This window comes from Pogona vitticeps, chromosome 2, assembly GCF_051106095.1.
Source record: "Pogona vitticeps strain Pit_001003342236 chromosome 2, PviZW2.1, whole genome shotgun sequence".
Lineage (NCBI taxonomy): Eukaryota > Metazoa > Chordata > Lepidosauria > Squamata > Agamidae > Pogona > Pogona vitticeps.
Window position 1 is genome coordinate 7,873,197 of NC_135784.1, and position 21,759 is coordinate 7,894,955.

At 45.1% G+C, this 21,759-nt stretch overlaps 1 protein-coding gene across 6 annotated transcripts in view; it reads right to left on the reverse strand.

The window, feature by feature from the left end:
- Positions 1–21,759, reverse strand: part of LOC110070683 (uncharacterized) — a 394,582-nt gene that overhangs the window by 368,604 nt on the left and 4,219 nt on the right. For 3 of the 6 annotated variants that reach the window (XM_078387888.1, XM_072987165.2, XM_078387887.1), the window contains exon 2: positions 18,949–19,034. The gene's annotated coding sequence lies outside the window, so the exon portion shown is untranslated. Of the gene's footprint in view, positions 1–18,948; positions 19,038–19,111; positions 21,711–21,759 lie in introns of those variants that run through there. The other 3 variants (XM_072987167.2, XM_072987166.2, XM_078387886.1) reach the window with 3 other exon arrangements.

Consider the following 21,759-nt stretch of genomic DNA (forward strand, 5'->3'; position numbering starts at 1 on the left):
CCTTTTGTTTTGGCCAGCAGTTTTTTTTAGTTTTTGAAGCCTTTGGCGCGGGAGTCTTCTGCGCTGAGGAAACAGGCTTCTTAGAAGCAACCGTTACAGGCTTCTTAGGAGTTTTCGCGCCAGATTTAGAGGCCCCAGTAGAAAGAGCAGGGACATTTGCCTCAGTTCTTGGGGTCACTGACTGGTTGGAGGAAGTCTCCATGGCAAGAGGCTGTGAGGCAGATACTTGAGTCTTTGTTGCTGAGCTTTAAGCGCAGCTCTCATTAAGTTCTTACAATGAGAACAAAGAGAAGGAATGTGAGTATCTCCCAGGCAAAAAAGACAAAATTGGTGTTTGTTGTAAAAGGGCAGCTTCCTAGCACAAGCCCTGCACTTGCTAAAAGGGCCTGAGGGGGACATAAAAAGAATAGGCTGAGAAAAAAGCGTCTGTTCTCATGCCAATAACAAGAAGAGTTATCAGGCAATTAAGGTCAAGTGGATAATGGCGCCTCCCGCCGCGCCAATCAGGCGGGCAATCAGGCAATCCACAATAGCGTGGGGAAAAGCCAAGCAATCAGTAAGTCCGCTACAGCAAAGAATAGTCGAAAAACAGTCCGAGTCAAGGGGCGACAAAAACGATTAAAAGACGAAATAAACAGTCCAAAGAGAAGTCAAAAATTTGACAACTTAGAGAGCTCTATCCAAAGTGTTCCTAGCACTATGGTGGAAAAATAGGAACTGAGGCTGAGAGGGATGGAGCATGCGTACAAAGGGCAATCTAAGCTTTGTATCTTTTCAGAAAAAAAAGTTTGAGAAGGTTCCAAAGTTTCCAGCACAGGCGCTGTTTAACCCAAATGTGTGATTCACAGAGACCACGCTGAAGAATGTATGTCCACATAAGGACTGTATACATTTATGGCATTTAAGGCTTGGACATGCTAACTATAAAACATTAGAAAATTCAAGTAAAAGTAAAACCATGTGACAAGTATATAAATTGCCAAGCTTGTCAAATAGCCAAAAGTAAATGTGCTCCAACTAAGAAATATAGCAATGTACAAGTAGAGAATATTCTAGACTTGGTATCTATGGACTTAATTGGTCCAGAACAAGCACCCTTAGGAGGAGCAAAATACATACTATCTATACAGGACCAGAAATCCAGGTTTGGTTTCTGTTACTTAATGAAAGATAAGAGCTCAGCTCATGTAGAATTTGAAAAATGGTTGAGATTTGTGGAAAGGAAAACTGGAAAGAAAGTGAAACAAATCCAGACTGACAATGGAACAGAATTTACTAATGCTAAATTCCAATCAATAAAAATGGGATTATACATAGGAGAGCTGCTCCATATACCCCAACCCAAAATGCAGTTATTGAAAGGAGAGGCCAAACACTACAGAATATGGCAGAGGCAATGCTAAGAGGTAGCAAACTATCTGATAAATATTGGGGGCAGCTGTTCTTTGCGCGAACTTTTATTTGAATATCCTGTGGCATACAGGAATAAATAACATTTCCTACACAATTTGGACAGGGAGAAAACCAAATTTAAAATTTTTACATGTATTTGTATCATCAGTGTGAGTGAACTTTCCTAAAGAAACAAGGAAGAAAGGTGATAGGAAGGCAAAACTAATGTACTTTCTTGGCTATCAACAAAACAAGAAAGGATTTAGATTTGGTCTACCTAATACTAACAAAGTAATTATAAGTAGTAGTGCATCTTTTAACGAACATGCATACTGGGATAAAATTAGTTTACTACCTGAAGCAATCATCCATATCCCAAACATGCAAGAGAACAGGGAAACTAAGAAAAGAGTAAATTTACAACCAGAACAGGAAATTAAGCAAGAGAGTGAACCTGTTGAATTACAGACAGACCAAAAAATCCCTTCTACTTCAGAGGAGAGGGAAACTCAGGAGGAGGAGAGAGTAATTCCAAGGAGATCTGCCAGGGAGCACAGACCCCCTGATAGATTGAAACCTGGGGCATATTACTATCTGAATGTAACTGAGCCACAAACATATGAAAAATATGCAATATGCCTAAATTAGAACAGGAGAAATGGAAAGAAGCAACAGAGAAGGAATTGAATTCACTAAAGAAACTTAATGTATATGAAAAAATAGAACAACTTGCTAACACTAAAGTAATAGGATGCAGGTGGATATTTAAAAGAAAAGTTGATGCAGATGGGCATCTGAGGTACCGAGCTAGATTAGTAGCTAAAGGCTATTCACAGACATCTAATGACTACGATCAGGTATTCTCACCTGCTTTGAGGCCTGAAACACTGAGATTTGTGTTAACTTATGCTGCAAAACAGAACTTAGTATCAAGGCATATTGATATTGAAACTGTGTACCTATATGCTGATCTTCAACATAAAATTTATATGAAAACACCACCCAGCATAAATAATAGTGAAGGTAAATGCTGGATACTAAAGAACAGTTTGTATGGATTAAAGCAGAGTGGATATGAATGGAACCAGCATCTTTCCAAAACACTCAAGAGTAATGGGTTTATGCAAGGGATTGCAGATCCATGTTTATTTATTAAGAAAGATGAACAAGCAATTATTCTAATTTTTGTAGATGATATTGCAATATTTGCCAAAAATGAGAAATCTGCTGAAAAAAATTTTAAAAAATGCTAAAGAAAAATTACAATTTAAGAGATCTGGGAGAGATCAGTAACTATCTAGGAGTTGAAATTGAGAGATACTCTAAAGCAGTGGTCCCCAACGTTTTTGGGACTGGGGACCATTTGGGGGGTGTGGGCTCCATGCGCGGACCGGGTGGGGGTGGGGGCGCCCCCCATGCTCATGGGTGGGCGTGTCATGCTCGCAGGTGGGCGTGTCACGCTTGTCCTTCAATAGTACCCCCCTCCGTTCCTTATGCCTTTGCAACTGGGTATTCATACTGCCAAGTTAACGCTCATTTCTTTTCTTTCTCCTCTCTTCCTGCTCTCCTTCCAACTTGCAACACAATAAAACTCTTCACGGCATGAAAGGGGTTCCGTCACCCTCCCTTCAAAAGCACTGCAATAACCTGCTGGGTTTCTAACACCCTCCACCTCCTGGCCACTGGAGAAAAGAGGAGTTTAATGTGTAACGGGGGACCCCCAGTGTCACCTCTACCACCAGACGTAACACTTTTTTCCACCCCTCCCCACACTTTTACCTGTCGTAATACCAAATGATAAAGGACCTTTTAAGCCCCCTCACTAACTAAAACCACCATTTCCCCGGCTTCCAGGGAGAGTGACGAACAAAAGGACAGAACACAGTCTCCCTCCAAAAACAGCTGTAAATACGAGTTTCAGAAAAGGAGGAAAAAAGAGGGAGGAAGGTGAGGGCAGAGCACTTGACAAGCCTCAGATCCCCACACACTATCCCCCACGACTTTCCACCCTCTTTCCATAGAAATACTGAACGGGAGGAGACTGTTTAAAAGCAAATCCCATTAAAAAAGGAGGGGGACAAAGGCAACAAGCCCCCTTTCCACTCTCAATCTAATTCATTCCCCCTCCCTCCTTTATTAATAACTTTCCCCCTTCTTTCTTGCTAATAGCTTTCCCCCTTCTTTCTTGCCTTTCACCCCACCAGTGCCCTGAAAACAATTCTCCCTCAAAGCAGAGAAAGTGCCCCTTTGCTACCCTACTGCCGCCGCGGCCCGCCTTTTTGTCCAGCATTTTTACACCTAAAAAGCCAAGTGCTTGCTTAAAAACTGAAAGAAGACCTGTTCTATCCCAAGATTTTTTTAAAAAAAGAGGTTATCACCTGGAAAACAGCCTCTTGCCCACTCCTCAAATCTCTCCTCTCGCTTTCTGCTTGCCTTCTCACAAATAAATAAATAATAATAAAGCTACCATACACTTCGGGATGAAGTGGAAGGAGGGGGAAACATGGGTGCAGGCGCGCGCACGCACACACACACACACACAAAAGAGAGAGAGAGAGAGAGAGAGAGAGAGAGAGAGATCATCTCTGCAGAAAAAGCAAACCTATATAGCTTCTATACATTCTGGCAACAAAAATAAAAAGGAGAAAGCACTTGGTATTTGGTGTCAATTTCCCTCATCAGGGAAACATTTCTCTGCAGATTGAAAGGCAGAGATTCAATTCAGTCCATGTAATCCTCCGCATAGTTTGCTAAATGAAGCTGTTAAAAACCCCGATCTTTCCCCAAACAGACAGGCAGGCAAACAACAACGATCGCTGAGCAGAATCGGGGGCAGGAGGGGGAGACATGAGCCTCGCTGTTCCTTGTAGTAGAAATAACAAGAGCCTTGGGGCACTTTTTAAAAAATCATAAATTTTTACAATTGTGGCATAAACTTTGACAGACACTGTTTATACAGTAATTAAACCTTCTTCATATCTTTACTCCCTAAGTCCAGAAAAGGAAATGAGACGTATAAGGGGGAGGGCGCTTGTTAGCTCAATGGCTGCAAAGGTGCACGGAAGGGTGTCTCTCACTCGTGTTTGACTGTTTTTGGCTGGAGATGAAAAGCCACTTACTTACCCTTCGTAAATGTACATACAGGCAAAATAAGCACCATTGTTTCCTCAGTCTTGAAATGAGAAATTGGTGTACAAAGCCCTTTAATGGGGGACGTGCATGTATTTTAAAAGAACAGAGCAGAGGTATGGATGAAGTTTCTAAGTGCTGTTTGCCTTGGCTGCCTGCCTGCTCGCTCGATCTTACATGACTCTACTACTCGTGACTGGTAGCGAGAAGGGAACTGGGCAAGTCACATTCTGCTGCTTTTGGACTAGTTTAGAAGGGATGTGAACTTCGAAAAGTTGCTCCCTTTCGTCTCTTCTTCATCGCCTCCCACATGGCCACCCTCAGCAGTCATCCCTAATTTGTCCCATGCAGCGTGAGAAGCGGAAGCTTGTGGGAAAATGCAATCTAACTTCTCGTCCACCTCGCCTTGCATTGTTTACTTCCCTAGCTTGCAGGACTTTTTCGCTCTTAAAAGAGAGATGATGTTCCTTCCTTCTTTGAAACTGACCATCCGAGCAACAGCATCAGTAAGCGTCAGGCTTGCGGGTGGGTGTGTCGCCAGACATCTCCAGGAAGACCCTCACCCATTAAAATGTCATCCTTCTCCTACAGATGCATGAGGGTGGGAGGAACATATTCTCCCCAAACTTCTGGCTCCTTTTGGTGAAACAGACTCTCGCCCTTTTCTTTCCAGCCTCCCTTCTCTGTCCATAAAAAGCCCCCTAGCCTCACCTCTCAGAAGACACGCCCTCCCTTGCAAGGCAGCTCAGCCGAGCCACTCAGTGAGTAGTTTGGGTTCTGTCCGCCCGCCCTCCACCCCCTGGTTGCTTCCTCCTCTTCCCCTCCCTCTGCACAGGCCGGGGCTGAGGGCGAAGCCCGAGATCCCCGAGAGAGGGGATGGTGTCCAAGCAGCAGCAGCTCCGTGCCTCAGGCAGGGAGGGGAGGGAGCACAAAGCTCGCAGCGGCGGCTCTGGCAGGCAACAAGACCTGACGGGACACACCACCTGCCCCTCAAGGCTTGGCACGGTGATAATAGGGTGGCCGGCACAGCGCTCCCCCCCTTTTATAGCATGCCTCCACCTCCTTGCCCTCACAACGGCCCATGCTGTGGTGTGGCATGGTGGGAGATGCAGTTGCCTCTCCGGGGACGGCGTCAGGCTAAGGCTTCAGCCGACCTACTTCCTTGTTTTGTGCCGGTGTGCATGCGGGGGGGGGGGGCGGAGAGCTGTATCGGTGGCCCAGTTCCGGCAAGCCCACGGACCGGTGCTGGGCCGCAGACTGGGGGTTGATGACCCCTGCTCTAAAGGATTTAAAATATCTCAGAAAAATAAAATATTGAAACTTCTAAAACAATACAATATGGAAAATTGTAAAGGAGCTAACACACCTATGACGATTGAATTTGAGAAAGAATCAATTACAGGTCCTGAGCGTGACTCAGAATTGTATAGATCTTTAATAGGAAGTTTGTTATATTTGAGTCGTTGGTCCACACCAGATATTTCCATAGCTACAAACCTATTGTCCCGTAATGTAAGCAAACCAAATGAGAGACACTGTCAGGCTGCAAAACGTGTACTCAGATATTTAAAGGAAACAAAAGATAAAGAATTATACTTAGAACCAAAAGGAGAGTTGTTATTAACTGCTTATGCTGATGCCAACTCTGGTAACAATGTAATTACAGTGGTGCCTCGCTTAACGAGCGCCCTGTTTAATGACGAAACTGCATAGCGATGAAGATTTTGCAATTGCAAAAGCGATCGCATTGCGATGTTTTGAATGGTAGAAAAATTGCTTTGCGATGATCAGTACACTGTTTCGCTTACTGATTATCGCATAGCGATGTTTTTCAAAAACTGATCGACGGTTCCAAAATGGCCGCCGGGTAAAAAATGGCCGTCCACTGTGTTTTCGCACGTTTTCCCCACTTACTGGGCAGCGAAAATGGCCGCCGTATGGAGGATTTTCACTTAAAGGTGAGTTTTTAGCCCATAGGAATGCGTTAAACAGGTTTTAATGCGTTTCTATGGGCTTTTAAAAACAGCATAGTGACGAAATAGCTTTGCATCGATTTTTGCTGCACGGATTATCGTTGCTATGAGGGGCACCATTGTACTAGAAGGTCAACATCTGGTATGACGGTTCATTTAGGTAAGGCACTGATTAACTGGAAAACTGCTAGACAAAAGTTCATTTCTCTATCTTCTGCAGAATCAGAGTATGCCACACTTTCAGAATTGTGCACAGACCTAGTATTTTATAAACAACTAGCAAAAGATATAGGGATTGATGCAAATGAACCCATAGAAATAAATGAAGATAATCAAGCAATGATTCAAATGGCAACATCTCCAGGTATTAAGAATAGGTCTAAACACACAAACATTACATACCAAAATGTAAAACAGAGCATAGAAAAAGGTTTGATAAAGCTGATTTATTGTGCAACAAAGAATAATGTTGCTAATTGTATGACCAAAGTACTTGGACCAACAAAACATGAACATTCGTGTATTATGTTAGGAATAAAATAAAGAATGATTATGTATATGTGTAATGTAAAAATGAAAAATGATTTAAGAAAGTATTGATGTAAACAAAACTGCATGAACAATCCAAAGAAACTTGAAAAAGGAACTTTTAATTCCTTCTTTTGTTCTACAATTTTTATCTTATTTTTCATCATACTTTTTCTAGGTCTGTTTGCCTGCTGCCTAGTGCAGGTAAAGGTCTGAGGGAGATGTAGGGAGACAAGGAACAGAAGAAGGGCTTTATGCCTTTTGCCTACCCTAAGAAAGCTTTTAGAGAATTATTGCTTTATTTCTATTTTGTATCAAGCCTTGAAAACAGTAATATGCTATGCCTTTGCATCAAACTGACTTTATTCTGTAAATCTATATTTTTTCAATAAAAATAATAATTATAAAATCTTATGGTCTCTTGAACAGTGAAGCTGTCTTAGTAATACCCTGAGGGGGAAGCAAGGCCACAGTAGGCTACTGAGTCCTACCTTATTGAGCCAAGTAGGTCTAAGGACTACAAAGCTCATGTGTAATTTCTTATTGAATTTTCCTAAGGCTGAGCAAGTATCTTTTTAGGGAAGACTTGTAAGAAGAAGTTTGTTGCATGCCTTGGCTGAGGTCACCTAGGACTCAAGTCAGCAGCATGAGGGTGCCCAGACTTTTAATTACTCTCTGTTTGACCGGTCAAGTTATCCTTTAGGGGAGTGGTCCTCAACCTTGGACTTCAACTCCCAGAAATCCTGGCCAGGAGAGGTGGTGGTAGTAGTCTGGAGGCCCAAGGTTGGGGACCATTACTTTAGGGGAACCTGATCGTAACATGGTGGCAGGGCGAGATTAATCTACGTGCTAACTTGGTAGCAGCGCGTAACGTATCTGCATGCTTGTAAGTAATAAAGGAGGAAGGAATTCCATGTGCCTTGATACCTTTCTCTTTTCAGTTCTTCCTTTTTGGTACTTTTTAGTGATCAGCAGTGTAAAGGAGACTGCATGTCTTGCTGTTTGATCCTGGTGCTGACGGGAATAGCAGAGGAACACGGACACTAAGGAAAGTGATTTGTGTGCCTCATGCTTGTCAGTGTAGCATGGTCTGGAGACAAAGGAGGTGGATAAGACCCTTAGGAGATTCCATACTCTGTCAACAGTCTGCTGTAAGCAGTAGCTTTTGGGGAAAGCGCTGTTTGTGTTTTATGGTTTTGCTTGTTAAGTAGAATCTGACGTGCTCTTTGGGTAAGAGACTTCCAGGGGACAGATGTAAAATGTTAAGGGCCAAAGTGGACTTTCAGTTTGACTCTACCCAGCCACAAGGACAGGGGATCACTACACACAAAAGACCAGCTAATGACACCCATCAACCACAGTGACAGATAATCTCCTCTCCTTATCACAACAATACACCCCCAACATTAATCACCCATTTACAGGGGGGAAAAGCCTATCTCACAGCCATAAATACTGCACTCCCAAGCCAACTACACCAGAGCACAGAGTGCTGTTCTCTGAAGATGCCAGCCACATTAGGAAGAACAACCTTCAGAACATGGCCAAAGAGCCTGAAAAACCCACAACAACCAAATAAAGAAACCACACTAGGATCTGGACTAGGATTTGCAGACAGCTCTAACTCTCCTGGTTGCAGGTGTGATTCAACAGCACACATAAACACTACCAATGGTTGTTACTAGAGCCCAGAAAACTTCTGCTGGAAGTAACAATTCACCCAGAAGTAAAAGTCAAAGGGATATAGTAGACTTCTGCATGCTTTTAACCTCCATTAGTCAACAGGACTTTTCCAGCTCCACTGGGTAAAGGTTTTCAAGGGAATTTATCTCAAGTACAATGGTGCCCCACATGACGATGATAATCCATTCTGGGAAAATCGCTGTTAAGCAAAATCGTTGTCATGTGAAAAACAATTCCCCATTGGAATACACTGAAACCCAGTTTAATGCGTTCCAATGGGGAAATTGCCTCCTTGTCCAGCAAAGATCCTGCATAGGGGAAGCCATTTTCCGAGCGCCGATCAGCTGTTAAAATGGTTGTCCTGCGAAGCATGGGTCTGGAAAATGCAGGGCAGCCATTTTAGGAACCCGACGATCAGCTGGGAAAATCGTCATCTTGTGAACAATTGGTTCACGAAGCACAGAACTAATCATTGTCAAACGAAAACCCCTCATAGGAAACATTGTTTTGCGATTGCTATAGCAATCGCAAAAAAGTCATCGTCCTGCAGATTCGTCGTACAGCAGGGTCATTGTCTAGCAAGATACCACTGTACTCCATCTATCTTAGACTATCAGAATTTATTTATTTATTTATTTGTTTGTTTATTTATTTATTTATTTATTTTATTTATACCCCGCCTATCTGGTCTACTCGACCACTCTAGGCGGCTTCTAGTACAGGATAGATTTGAATGTGATCATCAGAGATTCCCAAAGAAATGTTGTGGCTGAAGACCTTTTTGGCTACTTGATTGGCAATTGGTCAGTGGACCCAGGATTAGAGGAAAAGTCATCAATTTTATCAATGGATTTGCCTGCGAAAAATCCAAATCTATCAAACACCGATCCAAATATATCCATAGAAGAACAAATAGACGAATCTTATGGGCCTGATAATGAAGATATCAAAATTATCTACACTCAATTGTGTGACCAGTGCTTCCTATCTGCAAAATCAACTCAAACATTTTCGATAAACTGCATGCACTTCATCAAGAAATACTCAACCTGAAAGCAACTCTCCAACCAGGAAGCAAGATACATACATTAGAAACAAACAGGAACAATCCTTGCCTAACTTGAAAAGAACAGCATCTTATACAGCAGTTGGAGGACACAGAGTTGGCCGCAAACTCTGAAAAGGTTCCAGAAACTCAGGCTGAGAATTGTAATGCAAGAAAAGCTGCAGAGGACCTGGATTTAACCCTTTCAAATGTAGACTTTATAGTAATTGATGAATGGCAAGATGTTATCCCAGACGTAAGTCCTCATTTATAGCTCCTACAGATAGGAACAACATACTGCCAGACAATACCTAACTACGACTTATTATGGAAGTAGAGTGGAACAGAGAAGCCACAGTCTACAGTTTCACCATCCAACGCTGTGAGTCATATTACTTTATACAACTGGCCTTTAAGAAGGTCAAGTAATACATGGAAAACTAACACTGATGTAACACGGGATATTTTGGATGTTCTGGGTAAAGATTGGGATTCCTTAATGTATATGGATTGCTCATGTATATATCCTATAAAGGAGTGGTCAGGGAACAGGGGTAAAGCCTGTAATATGGAGAGGGAGGGTGTATTTTAAAGAAAACACAGATGCTTATCATTTTTGGAGTTCAATATATAAGTCTGAAGACATACCAGTATAATTCAAATGGGGAACACACATAACACACCCCAGGCCTACTTTCAAGTCAATTGCAAAACGCAACTTACAAAGATCATTCAAAACAAACAGACAGCTGTATGCCACGAATCACATGGGTACTTTTGATGGGAGGATAATAGCTGATGAATTTGGACACGAAGTAAATTTAAAAAGGATTCCACATGGAAAATCAGATAAAACTGTTGAGCTCTCTTCTAATTATGAGTACTCCAGGTGCAGGGGAAATGCCCCCAACCACACTGGTTTTGCACCCCCTGAGCCTAACTTAAACTACAGAGGGAAAGAAGTAAGTCCACCTTTTGTATCTGCCCCAATAATATCTTGATTAATCAACCCCGTGGTTTCGTAAACATATGTAATAACCAGAGAACACAAAAAAAAGAGGCTCCAAGGATTGGTGTCAACCAGTCTTCCAGTAGTCACAGAATTTATCAAACCTCCAATAGGAAGAGCCACCTACCCAGTCACTTCAGAACTTCCAGCAGGTCTAACTTAGCAGCCCTCTCCCAAGACTGACTAACATCACATAAGATACAATGTCAGCCCCTGAACTTTCTATCTTGGAATATTGCAGGATGGAAGAATAATTTGGTTGACTCAGATTTCGTACAGTACCTTCAGTCATTTGACAAAGACTCTACGTTTACAGGGATATAGGACATGGGAATTCCCAGCTCAAAAAAATTCAACTTCAGGCTGAGGAAGTGGGGGCCTGGCTATAGAATGGCAAACAGTATTTGTATGATGGAAAAAAGCCCTTGGCTTGGAGCTTGAAGAGGATGAAAGCATCTCCCAAATCTCCCAAGACAAGGTAACCAGCAACTATGGAAAATTCCTCTTTCAATTGATTTACAAATTCCATCTTGTACGCCTAAATGGCTCTCACCTGGACACCTAAAATGGCTACTACACAGATAAGGGTGCTAGTGTGGTAGACTATGTTATAGGATCTTCTGCTGTTCTCCCTTATGTATACTCTCTAACAATCGATAACAGGCCAGAAAGTGACCATCTTCCCCTTAGAGTGTGTCAGAATATAGAAATTTTGTAGGCCTGAACTTGAATAAATGTATTATTAACGAGCTGCCATTGTGCACAGATGTGAGTATGCTGAGTCACTCTGAAGATGATGCAATGTCTGGAAATAAGAAGACACCAGGTGCAGAAGATGAAGTCATGTGTCTTCTGATTGGACTAGAGATGCCATGTACATGTATATAAGTGAATAGTGCCTGTGTATCATTCTCTTCTTTCCTCACCATTTGCTGATATCCACTATGTCCGTTTGTGTAAAGAGTTCCTGCCATGCTGATGTGATGCCTGCCTGTAAATACTTGTAAATATAACCGTCTTGCAAATGGAGAAGAACTGATGTCTTCAATAACTCTGCGTTTTTCCTGTCGCTAAATCCGTGACAGTCTTTAAGATTCCAACAAAATCAGTCAGGGGTACTAACAGTTCACAAAATGCTGGGCCACGTTTTAGGTGAGAAAAGGCTTAAATGGTCTATTAAAACTGATGACAGCATAAGGCTAATGCTGAGCACCAATAAAATCCAAGAGCTACGACAACATGCTCTTCTGGGGACCCAGAATATTTGCAAGGTCTACCAGGACATAATTCTCGCACTTAAACCACACCTAACCGTTACACACCCAGAAAGAATGTCTGAAGCTCAATGGTCCTGGTTCGACAGGGAATGTAAGACCAAGAAAAAAGAGCTGAGCAGAGCAACAAGACAGGCGAGACATATTGGCACTGATGAAGCTACAGCTTCCCTGCTACATCTACGGAAAGAATATAAATCTCTGCTTAGAGGAAAAAAGAAGGCTTTCTATTTAGAGAATTGGAAATCTTTGGGGCAGGCCCTCATCGAGGGTAATGACCCCAAATTCTGGAAGCAGATAGAAAGAGGCTTCTCACAGAAAGCCTTTGAGATTGCCAACTCCATCACGCCAGAGGTATGGGTCTCCCACTTCAATCGCATTTTTGGGGGTAGTATTCATAGAAATATTACTCATGAGACCCTAATTCCCCTGAATGGCCACCTGTTTCCCCCAAAGAAGTTGGGGACCTGATTCAAACTCTCTGGAATGGCAAGGCGCCTGGTGAAGATATGATCCCCGCTGAGGTCTTTGCTATTGACATTCAGTGGTGGTCTCCCATTCTAGCCAGTCTATTCACCTACATCAATAGTACAGGCAACCTTCCTGCAGGTTGGCAAACTAGCATTGTTGTGCCAATTTTTAAGAAAGGAGATCCTTTAGACCCTTGTAACTTAGACCCATCAGTCTCCTCAATGTGGCCTCTAAGCTTTACGCCAGATACCTCTTGAATAGGCTCCTAGATTGGGACAACAAACATTCTATCATCTTCGAAGAACAGGCAGGCTTCAGAAAAGGCAGAAGCACAATAGACCAAGCCTTTGTTCTACACCATGTAATTAGTAAATACACCAAACCTCCAAACAAATATCTTTACGCTGCCTTTGTGGATTTTTCATCAGCCTTTGACCTGATAGATAGAGAACGCCTTTGGTATAAACTGGAAAAAACAAACATTGATAAGAGACTCCTGTGGCTCATACAGCAACTACATAAAGAAAATACAATGCAAGTTCGTATAGGCTTACAGGGAGCTCTATCACAACAGGTCCGCATTAGCCAAGGCATGAAACAAGGTTGTATTTTAGCATCTTTTCTCTTCAACTTTTATAATAGGCATCCTTCAGTCTCGAGAGACTATAGTAACATGCTCTGTATGGAGGTCTTGGAATAGCGTCTAGCGTGGCTGAAATACCCAATTCGAGAGTGACCATCCCTGCCACACTGAAGACAACTACAATCTGTCCCCTGTCCAGCTCCCTGGTTTGGCTGGTTTCGGGACTGCCTCTTTGCCTCAGCCTGCTGGACAAGGGTCTCTTCAAATTGGCAGAGGCCATGATGCACTGCCTGCCTCCAGGCTGAACGCTCAAGACATCAAGGTTTCCGATTTGTTGAGGTCCATTCCTAAGGCCTTCAGATCCCGCTTGCAGATATCCTTGTATCGCAGCTGTGAAGAGCCTCGTGGCGCAGTGGTTAAACCACTGTACTGCAGCCAAAACTGTGCTCGTGACCCTGAGTTCAAATCCCAGGTAGCCGGCTCAAGGTTGACAGCCTTCTATCCTTCCAAGGTCGGTAAAATGAGTACCCAGCCTGCTGGGGGGGCAATGTGTAGCCTGCATAATTATAAGATGACCCCCCAACATTTCCACTCAAAATATAGAGTGGATGGCTCTGCACAGGCCCGCCTTGGAAGTTCATGGCCGGTGACGAGGAGGGTGAGGAGGAGGGGAAAGGGACGGGTGGGTGGCGGCAGCGGCGGGGAAGGAGGAGTTCTCCAGCAGCAGGTGGGTGAGCACGCAGCTGGCTCAGCGGCACGGGAGAGCAGGCAGCCCAGCGGCATGCTCTGGCCACTCAGGCATGGCCGGCTCTGCTTCCCTCCCTCCATCCGGACCGACCGCCTGCCTGCCTTCCTCCCCGGCCGGCACGGCCCCGCATCACTCACTCAATGGCGGCAGTGGCAGCAGCTCTTTCCTGACCCAACTGAAGTGCACCCGGCGTATAAGACACACCCACCCACTTGGAGGCATGTTTTTTGGGCCAAAAAAGTCATCTTATACGCTGTCAAATATGGTATCTTAAATGCAACACCACTGAAACAGTAGTAGGGTTGCTTGCTGATACACAGTTGCACATTACATATCCTTCAGCACATTTTGCACTAGCAGCTAAGAAGCTGAGGCTTCAATTTGTCAAGGATCATTGAAACCAATGAAATCTTCGATCTATCACCCCCAGGCAAATGGCCTGGTGGAAAGGTTTAACCAGACCTTGAAAGGGATGCTCAGAAAATTGGTCCAGGAGAAATCACAACAGTGGCATAACCTTCCTAGCACCCTTGATGTTCGCAATAAGGGAGATTCCCCAGGTTTCTCCCGTACAGTAACTTAAATGGGGAGAACCCGGTTGGAGGGGTTTTAGACCTCCTGAGGGAAAAATGGGAGGAAGGGACTGATCTTTCCAAGCCGGTATTACAGCAGATCATGGATTTGAGGGAGAGTCTACACACGGCTTGGGGCCTGGCTAAAGAAGCCCTGGGCAGAACACGTGGAAACCAAAAGGAGAGATGTGACAAAAGGGTAAGACCTAGGAAGTTCCAACCTGGCCAAAAGGTTACTACCCACCAAATCTGCTAAACTTTTTGCCAAGTGGCAGGGGCCGTATAAGGTAACACACAGGGTCAGTGAGGTGGATTATGAAGTAAACATGGTAGGTAAGAAAAGGAAATTACAAGTACTCCATGTGAACCTGTTAAAATTATGGGTAGACAGAGAAGCCTAGGGCCCGAGACCCCTTCTCAAATTTTCTACCTGGGCTGCCCCTTTAACTGACCTCACTAGAAAGAGAGCCAGATGATGGGTACAGTGGGGCAAACCCCAAGAGAGGCCGCTCCAAACCCTTAAATCAATTTTATGTGAACTCCCCACCAGTTCTGCCTCAGATTACAGCTTACCCTGTCTTGTTCACAGATGCCTCGGATTTAGGCCTAGCAGCTGTTCTGGCCCAGGTCCACAATGGGGTTGAGTACCCGGTTCTATACTTAAGTAGGAAATTAACACTGAGGGAAGGGAAATATGCTGTCATTGAGAAAGAGGCCTTAGCCATCCGGTGGATGACTCACACCCTCAGATACTACCTACTGGGGGCCCCTTCACTCTGGTGACAGATCATGCACCCCTGCAGTGGTTGGTGCAAATGAGGGACACCAATCCCAGACTCACATGTTGGTACCTTACACTCCAAAATTTTGCTTTTATTGTACAGTATATAGAAGAGAATGAGCACACTAACGTAGACTATTTCTCTCAGCAGGGTCCATCGGCTAGGAGCAAGGTGAAATGGATGGTCCTCTCGGATGGGGGGGTATCTAAGACTGGAGGTGAGAGTAAAGCCCCTCTCACGGGAGTGCCATCCCTCCCACCTACAAGGAAATACAGATGACACCTATTCCCCCTCCCACGAAGATAAGACCGCTGGAGCCTGACTCAGGGAAGATAAAGATTTGAAGAGACTAACGGTCGGAGAGACTGGGACTATTTTGGGCGGAATGGAATGGAAACCATGGGTGGAGGATGAAGCTGGTCTGGCGGATATAAAAAAGGAAGGAGCAGGCGTTGCAGCCAGGCTGGAAATGGATACGGTTAGAGAATCCATGGACGGGAAAGGTAGAGAAGCTCCAGATCCCCAAGGAGGAGGAGGATGTGGGGAGAAAGAGAGAAAACACCCCTAAACCATTTTATTGGGGTGAAAGGGAAATGAGGGAGTGGAGAAGGAAGCTCAGAGGAGAAAGTAGAAAAGGAGAGGAGGGAAAGACTAAAATGGAGGGTGAGGGAGTTCCAGACGAAGGGACACCCGGGGGACCCTGGCAGATGTACACCCTCTCCAGAGAACTGGCCTGGTTGGACAACCGGGAGGAGGACACCATCCCCTTACTGGAACCAGGACAGATATTGAACCCTAACTTCTCCCAGGACTGGCCGGGGCCATGGAATGATCAAGGGACGAGCCCCTATATGACCTGTTATTGGACAAAACCCCTATAGAATCCGTTGTTGGAGGGAGAAAAGGTTTAGAATGTGTTGGCCAATACAGGTTTCTTGTTAAATAATGCAACAAATGTTATGACAGTTACAAAACCTCGCACATCCAGTGATTTCTTTGAAGCAAAACTGGAGCCTGAAATCGAACCCTCAGAAATGGAAGTGAAGAACAGATTGAAGGAACTAGATTTGGTGGACAGAGTGGCTGAGGACCTATGGATGGAGGCTCCTAACACTGTTCAGGAGGCAGCAACAAAAACCATCCCAAAGAAAAGGAAATGCAAGAAAACAAAGTGGCTGTCCAACAAGGCCTTAGAAATAGGAGAGAAGGGAAGCAAAATGCAAGGGAGATAGGGAAAGTTACAGAAAATTGAATGCAGACTTCCAAAATATAGCAAGGAGGGACAAGAGGGCCTCCTTAAAAGAACAGAGCAAATATACAGAGGAAAATACAGTAATAGAAAGGGAAAAACCAGATACAATGGTGCCTCACTTAACGGGTGCCCTGTTTAACGAAGAATCCTCATAATGATGAAGATTTTGCCATGGCTTTTGCCATCGCATTGCAATGTTCCCTATAGGGAAAAATCACTTTGCGATGATGGCTTCCCCCCCTCATCACAAATGCCCCATTTTTGCACAGTTTGCGATGGGGGGAGGGAAGCGATCGTCCCAGAAAAGAGCCGGTAACCATCTTCCCCGCTCCAGCCCTTCCCCCTCCCCGCCTTACAGCAGATCCGTGGTGCTCTTTGAAGCTTCCCCAGCAGCTGCCCCAAGTAGACGTTGTCCAGAGGGGCGGGATAAAAATCAAATAAATAAATAATAAAATAAAATAAATAGGCAGTGAAAATGCACAGGGGAAGCCTCTGAAAGCCGCGCTTTGCCTGGGTGGTTTGGCAGGGACAGGCCTGCCACCCCTGCCAACCCCCGCGCCTCCCCACGGCAAAGCCATGCTTTCAGAGGTGCATTTTCACTGCTGAAAAAAGCCCCAGGAGGCTTCTGAAAGCGGTGATTGGCCGGGGTGGGGGTGGGTGGGGGTGTGGTAGGGGCAGGCCCACCACCACCCCTGCCTCCCCACCCCCCTCGCACCACTTTCGGAAGACGTCAAGAAGAGGTAGCAAGAATACACAGAGGAATTATACCAAAAAGAGCTGGATGTTCTGGACAACCCAGATCGTGTAGTTGCTGATGTTGAGCCAGACATCCTGGAGAGTCAAGTCAAGTGGGCCTTAGAAAGTACTGCTAACATCAATTGGTGATGGCATTCCAGTTGAACTATTTAAAATCTTAAAAGATGACACTGTTAAGACTTAATATGCCAGGAAGTTTGGAAAACTCAGCATTGGCCAGAGGACTGGAAAAGATCAATCCCAAAGAAAGGCAGTGTGAAAGAATGCTCCAACTACCGTACAATTGCACTCATTTCACACGCTAGCAAGGTTATGCTCAAAATCCTACAAGGCAGGATACAGCAGTATGTGGACCGAGAACTCCCAGAAGTGCAAGCTGGATTCCAAAGGGGCAGAGGAACTCAAGACCAAATTGGCAACCTGCGCTGGATTGTGGAGAAAGCCAGAGAGTTGCAGAAGAATATCTACTTCTGCTTCACTGGCTATGCAAAAGCTTTTGACTGTGTCGACCACAACAAACTATGGCATGTTCTTAAAGAAATCAGAGTGCCTGACCATCTTATCTATCTCCTGAGAAATCTATATGTGGGAGAGGAAGCAACAATTAGAACTAGATATATAACAACTGATTGGTTCAAAATTGGGAAATGAGTACGACAACGCTGTATATTGCCTCCTTGCTTATTTAACTTATATGCAGAATACATCATGTGAAAGGCAGGACTGGAAGAATCCCAAATCAGAATTAAGATTGCTGGAAGAAATATCAGCAACCTCAAATATGCAGATGATATCACTCTAAAGCATAAAGTGAAGAGGACTTAAAGAATCTCTTAAGGAGGGTGAAAGATGAGAGCACCAAAAATGGTCTGAAGCTCAGCATCAAAAAAAAAACAACAACAAACAAACAAAAAACAAAAACAAAAAAACCCCAAGATCATGGCTACTGGTCCCATCACCTCCTGGCAAACAGAAGGGGAATATATGGAGGCAGTGACAGATTTCACTTTCTTGGGCTCCATGATCACTGCAGATGGAGACATCATCCACGAAATTAAAAGACGCCTGCTTCTTGAGAGGAAAGCAATGACAAATCTTGACAGCATCTTAAAGAGCAGAGACATCAAATTGCCGACATAGGTCCACATAGTCAAAGCTATGGTTTTTCCTGTAGTGATGTATGGAAGTGAGTGCCACACCATAATGAAGGCTGGCTGCTGAAGAATTGATGCTTTTGAATTGTGGTGCTGGAGGAGACTCTTGAGCAAGGAGAATAAACCTTTCCATTTGGACTGCAAGGAGAACAAACCTATCCATTTGAAGGAGATCAACCCTGAGTGCTCACTGGAAAGTGAGATCCTGAAGCTGAGGCTCCAATACTTTGGCCATCTGATGAGAAGAGAAGATTTCCTGGGCACACTTAGCATTCAGAAAAGAAAACTGAAGGATGATATTAACCCATTCTTGCATGAAAGGTTATCGGACAGAAAGGCAGGATCTATTCTCAGTTACCAGAGTGAAGGACACAAATTAATGAATTCAGAGAGCTAGATTTTAATTGAGTATCCGGAAAGACCTTCTAACTAATTGACCAGGACAACAATGGAACTTGAGGCTGAGGGAAAATTGGGCTGCCATCAGTCAGATACTTTAATTTCTGCATTGAGCTGGTGATTGGACGATATGACCTTATAAGATTCCTTCCAATGCCATGATTCTGTGCTATGAATAAAGAATGACATCTCGTTTACCTTGGAAATGTGAAGAGGGATTTGGAATTGTGTTATTCCTTTTTCGTCCAGAGAGACGTGAACGGAGATCTGCTCACTTTCAGCCCCTGCTTTGGAGAAAAGAAAAACGATCAGTCTGGAGGCATCTTGGATGAAGCAAACAAGAGACATTTCTTAATAGTGCCTGGCTTTGCAGCTTTCAGATCATGCGGAGACACATCTCTCTCTCTCTCCTTTGGAAAGCAGAAAAAGGAAAATGGAAAGGCAGCTAACGAAGAAACAACAAGGAGGTAGGAGGGAAAGAGGAGGAGGAAGATGGAGAGACCACTCAAAGACCTAGAGACAAAAATTTGGTCATTCAGGTTAGCTGGCCTGGATGGTGGGAAGCAGAGAACAACAGAACGTGCTTCCCTCTTAACCCACGCAGGGAAAGAAGGGGCGCCAGAAAAATAGTTTGGTGCTGTAGGCGAAGGTGAGCTGAATGTGCAGGGACTGATCCAGCCAATTTGACTGAAATCTATGATGTCTTGGAAGGGGTCAAATCCCTCCATGGCGATGGTGAACCCCTTTCTGAAATCTGCATGGACCTCAAAACCCTTCCTACGAGTGGTAATGTCGTGTCATTTACAGCAGTGGTTTCCAACCTTGGGCCTCCAGATGTTCTTGGACTTCAACGCCGAAAAATCCTGACCATCAGAGGTGGCAATGAAGGCTTTTGTGAGTTGTAGTCCAAGAACATCTGGAGGCGTAAGGTTGGGGACCATGGCTTTGCAGTACAATGTGTATGTCTGGGACTTCTGAGGGATTGTATTTCTTCCCTCCTACCCTCAATTGCTTATGGGGGAAGGAAAAGTCAGGAGTTTGGCAACACCTGGGGCCTCCCTGACTCCTCTCGTCCCCCCCCCACAGGTATAAAAAGAACCTCACCTTCACACAGTGCAGTCCAACCATGCAACCTGAGCCCCCACCTCCGAGCGAGCTTCATAGGGGATTCCTTCCACAAGGACATCTTGGGAATCTTCCCTCGCTAGAGATTGGAAAGCACAACCACCTCCCTAAATGCTCCCCTCCTACTTTTCGTTCTTGTGTGAGATCCTCCCCACTCCCAGCCAGTTCAGGGGAGCAGCTGCTAAATTGGTCTTTGTCTCCTTGTGGAGGGATGTATTTTGATGGTGGAAGCCCGTGACCCACCCACCCTCCAAGACATCCTGGTTTAAGACCTCAATACTTGGCGGAACGCCTCCTTCCACCTAGATCTACTTGGATCACCCGCCAGGAGGTGAGGCTGAGGAGCCTGACGCTGAGGGAGGCCTGGAAGGAAAGGACATGAAACTGGGCCTTCTCGGCGGTGGCTCCTCGCCTCTGGAATAACCTCCCTCCGGCGATTCGTGCGGCCCCTACGCTGGGCACTTTTAAGAGACAACTAAAGATATGGCTGTACATTCAGGCCTTCCCTCCCGTCAATGCTTAATTTCTTTTTCTTTTCATTTATTTTTTGTTCTGTCATTGCATGTGTCACAGTTTGTCTGTTAAATTTTTATGGTTTATTGTATTTTTTTTTTATTGTAAGCCGCCCAGAGTGGTCGACCAGACCAGATGGGTGGGATATAAATTAAACAAATAAAATAAAATAATAATAATAAATATAATAATAGATGGTAAAAGCCACAGTGTGTGTGGGGGGGGGGATTGGAGAGCAGCTACAGGACATGTTTAGGCAAGAAAGAAGGGGGAGGGGGAAGGATGTTGATTGCCCCTAAGCCTTCCCCAAACTTAAAGAGCTCCCTCTGGGTTGAAACTCTTGCTGCTAAATGCCAGGTCACTCAAGGGTGCAAAAGAACTGCCATCTGGGACCTGATCCTGGGCGATCCGGCCAATCTGGTTTGCATCACCAGAGACATGGTGGGATGAGGCTGGGGGTGTCCCTCCCACCAAACTTTGTCCACCCAGGATCTCTGGGGTGCTGCAGGCAATTCCCAGGTTGGGGGGGGGAGTTGTAGTGGTCTCTCCTGATTCTATTCCCTTCACCTGGTGCCGCATCTCCCTCCCACTCACCCCGCTTTCCGGGTTTGAAGGAGTGCCTCTGGAAGCAAGAGCCTGCATCTGCCCCCAATGGTCCCCATTCCCCTTCATGCTGCAGGGCACGCTTCCAACGTGGTTTTCGCCACTGGGGTGGAGGTTGGTGATCTGGGTGTGGAACGACTCTCAGGACGCCTCTGAGGGACCTTCCCAAGTTTTTGCCAATGCGACCCTTTGAACCTTGAGCAGGAGAAGGTGAAACTCAAGGGAGAGCCCAGGGAGCTTCTATCCTTTTTTGCACTGACGGATGGAGACAGGATGCAGGGGAGAGGTGGGGGTCTCCTCGCAGGAAAATCCAGCAGGAGCACCAGTTACCCACCCGTCCCTTGCACGGAGGGGACATTGGCGGGGGGGGGGGTTGTTTGTCTCTCTGTCCCCAGAGGGTCAGATCCTGAACGTGTCTCCAAGACATCCTGGTTCTTCTTTGAATATCCCCAAATTGGAAATCCTTTTTAAAAAAGCGGTGGGTGGGGATTTATATAATAATCTATTAATGGCCGGAATGGAAGGGACCCCCCCCCCCCCGATGGATCCTCAAGTCAAGACAAACCTCAACCCCGGAATTCCTGCACAGCCCGGCGATCGAAACTTCCCCCAAATGAGTCTTACCAGCGGGCGGTTGGCGACCGGGGTTGGACGGGGAATGGGGCTCATTTCAAAAATGGACCCCCACAACCCGCCCCTCCCAAGGCAAAGCCTTTTACGACCCCCCCCCCGGTTCCTCCCCAAACTAAGCCTCACCGCCTTCCAGTG